Consider the following 3837-nt stretch of genomic DNA (forward strand, 5'->3'; position numbering starts at 1 on the left):
AGTCTGAGGTCAAGAAGGTGATTTTGGAGAAGTTCAAGTACCAAAGCTCGAGCCTATGGTCTTAAGGCTCGAGCACATATATCTAACAGAAGTAAGAAAATCAATTAAGGCAAAAAGGCTCGAGCCTAGATCTTAAGGCTTGAACCCAAACTCAAGGTGCTCGAGCCCTTGTAAAAGTGATCGAGCCTGTCACGCTCCTAGACCGTAGTCCGGATTGTGAACACAACACACAAATAATCACAGTCTCAAAATCACTGAATATCCCTGTAACCTGTCTGAACCACACATCCACCTATCTATTTCTCTTTATAAAATCAAGACTGAAAATTAATAGATAAGATGCAAATATTAAAACTTTAAAGTTTTAAAGTTTGAAAGAAAATTTATTACATGCCAGGAAAATTCTAGGAAATATAATACAAAACATAGTCTATTATGCGGAATATAACACAACAACACCAGTCCCGACTCTGTCTATATCTGAGGAGGAACACCCTCCACACCATCCATGCTATAACCTGAAAAGATGTGAATAAAATAGGAATGAGCAACCACAGCTCAGTAGGAATTGCCTAAAGCGCACTCCTTAATACCTCCATGAATCCAAACAAAGAATAGATAAAGGATAATGGGATCATAAAAACTCGGGAAAGAAATAATGTCATGTAGGATAATAAAATGAAGTGCCATGCAATGCGGATGCTAATGCTAATGTCACAGACACTTCTCACTTCCCACTTCCCAAAAATCCAATTTCCATCACAAAAAGTTAATGTAATCCGGCCAGAGCTGCTCCCAGTACCACGAGAAGAGAATTGATCAACTATCCCTGATCCAAGGCAACTCCTTGTAATCATTTGGGGCCTTGTGACACAATTATGCGTAGGCAACTCCTACGTCTTCTCTAGCTTTCTATTAACTGCACAGACAAGGCAACTCCTTGTCCGGTTTTGAAATCATTGAATCAATCCCACTTTCCTAACTCACGGATACAAGGCACCTCCCTGTTATCCGGTTTTCAAAATCATTTAATTGAACTTTCACTTCCTTTTTCCATTCTAACCTTAACCCCATGACCATGCAAGATGAATGCACATTTGTGTCATGTTCCGAAGTTTCTAAACAGTAAACAGTTCACATGCAGCATTTTACTTCCATCTTTGAAAATTCATAACAAATTCAATTAGAAGTCAAATTAAGTGATTCGAAAGCCTAATGAAAGCTTAAACAATGTACTTTGAGAGTGTTAATTTAGTTTAACAAAATCCCTTCCCAATTGGAACAGTTTTGACCCAAAAGTTCGAACTAAAATCTGCCAGAAACTGATTTCCAGCCTGTAGCTTCCATCTTTGAAAATTCATAACAAATTCAATTCTAAGTCAAATTGAGTGAGTCCAAAGCCTAATGAAAGCTTAAACAATTTACTTTGAAAGTGTCAATTTAGTTTAACAAAATACCTTCCCAATTGGAACAGTTTTAATCCACAATTTCGAAATAAAAATCTGTCAGACACTGATTTCCAGCCTGTAGCTTCCATCTTCAAAAATTCATAGTAAATTCAATTTTCGTCCAAATGGAGTGAATCCAAAGGCCACTGAAAGTTAAAAGAATATATTTTTAAGATAAATTTTATTTCATCAAAATACCATACCATCTAAAGCAGGTTTGATGAACAAAACTCGGACAGAATCTGCCCAAACCCAGAATGCCCAGCAAGAACCCTCTAACTTCAAAAATTCATGGTAAATTCATTTCTCAACCAATTTATGTGAACCAATTCTCAATGAAAGCTAATTCACTATATTATCATAATATAAAATCATCTCTGCATGATAAATTACGAATTTATATGAATTAGAGCAAAATAGCAGCATGCAATTTCAGCCAAGCAGTTTCAGCATCAGTTTAGGTTGTTTATACACTTTGCAACTCAAATTGAAAGAGATAAGTCACTAAAGGCAAAGGAATTGAGGGTTAGACAATCCTACCTCAAGGGAAGCTTGAACACTTGCTCAAGAATTCAAAACCACACCAAAAATGGATCAAAATCAGCAACTAGAAGGTGAAGAACACTTTCCTTCTTTGTTTGCAACCAAAACCCTCTTCTTTTAACACCACTTTCCAAACCCAGCAACAAAAGAAATGGACTCAAGTTTGATATCAAAAGAACCCTCACTATCTAAGGAACATTTTTCCTTCACAAAGCCCCATCAAAATCCCAACACAAAGCTTCCAAAATTTAGCTTAAAAGGTATCACTATGGAAAGGAAATAGGATGCACGAAAATTGGGTTTTGCCAAAATGGTTTCTGAGAACAAAACATTAGGCATACTATATGTTATAAAATGAATGGATATGGTGCAACCACATACACCTACACATGTCATCCCCTCCATGGATTAAAACCAAAATCATAAGAAATGACTCAAAAGTCCTTTTATTTCCTACTAAATACCATTCATGCCATTTGCATGATAAAAGTCAAGAATACCCTTTCACAACCAACCAAATGCCAATTATGCTATTTTGCATAGTATAGTCTATAATATTTCTTAACACATAATGATGTTTAATTCACATTTGCAAACTAATCATATTTTTGACAATAAAAAAAAAAAAATTGCATGAATGCTAAAATGTTCAAAAAAATGATAAAAATGCAGGTCCTCACAGAGCCAAAACTGCCTCGGAATACCAAAAGACGCTTTGGGAAATCCAAAGTTGCCAGATCTTGAGCCTTTACCAAAAGGCTCGACCCCAAGGCTCGAGCCTCAGGAAATAGTGATTGAGCACCATGACATAGTGATTGAGCACCATGAAGATTCATCCCCAAAATATTCTAAGTGTTGATGAAAAAGACGCTTCGAAAATTATTTGGAGAAAATTAACTAAGTGTTGAAGTTTTATTCGAGCATTATACCAAGAGGCTCGAGCCCAAGCCAAAAGGCTCTAGCCATATCTTCTAGGCTCGAGCCCTTGCTGTTTAGTCAGACTTTTCAAATGCGGGATTTGTCTTAACTAAGTCATCTTTCATCCTAGATGGGCCCAAATTACCCCAGAAGACCTAAAAGCCTGTCCAACCCTTATTAGAAGTTAATTCTTCTATAAAAGGAGGCACAAGGCCATAGATCTCATATCACTTTTCCTAGTTATTATTCTCTTAATTGGTGGTAGCTTTTAGGGTTTCAAATGTAAAGATCCCAAGAGGAGAATTGCAGTCAATCACGATAACACAGATGATATCTTGCGTCATCATGAGTAGCTAATTCCTTTCTTAAGGCATTAATGTAGACTGAATTCGAATATTATGGTTTAATCATTCTAACTTTGGGGATTTATGTATTTATGTATCTTGAATGCATAATTATGAGCAATTGATTACAAATTAATTGGTGTTTTAATGAAATAATGATTTTTGAGTGATTAATACCTTGACTTGGATTTAATTATTCATAAATTGTTCTCAACCTATCCTTAATGTTCGAGATGGTGGCATAAGGGCTTCTCGGTAGTAAGGATAGAGATTATGCAATGGTGTTCCAACATTTTTCCTGAATGAATGTTTTCATAATCTATGCCTAGGGAAGACGAGTTATACTGCAACATTAGTTAGAAGTAGGTAGGTTGATAATTCATGCCTACCAAAGATAAGTTATAGTCAGTTGAAGTTCACGGAACATCTTTTTTAAACCCGAATTAAATGAATGTTATTAAGTTTAGTTCATCTGTTACATAAATTGTGAAATCCCAAGGTTGAATGGTTGACCATAATACGAGATTCGTAGTGAAGTCAATCCCTAAAACCTTCTCTCTTTTGATCTTATCTTTAATTTAGTT

At 35.7% G+C, this 3837-nt stretch overlaps 1 long non-coding RNA gene across 1 annotated transcript; it reads right to left on the reverse strand.

Moving 5' to 3' along the window:
* Positions 1 to 337: 337 nt before the first annotated feature.
* LOC132303045 (uncharacterized) lies at positions 338 to 2304 on the reverse strand. The gene is made up of 2 exons (XR_009481054.1): positions 1989 to 2304; positions 338 to 518 (listed from the first exon to the last, which is right to left on the reverse strand). It is a non-coding gene; the product is annotated as an uncharacterized LOC132303045 (long non-coding RNA).
* Positions 2305 to 3837: the final 1533 nt, after the last annotated feature.

The sequence above is a fragment of the Cornus florida genome, unplaced genomic scaffold (assembly GCF_030987335.1).
Source record: "Cornus florida cultivar Cherokee Brave unplaced genomic scaffold, ASM3098733v1 CherokeeBrave_3.0.0_Hap2_Chr04, whole genome shotgun sequence".
Taxonomy (NCBI): domain Eukaryota; kingdom Viridiplantae; phylum Streptophyta; class Magnoliopsida; order Cornales; family Cornaceae; genus Cornus; species Cornus florida.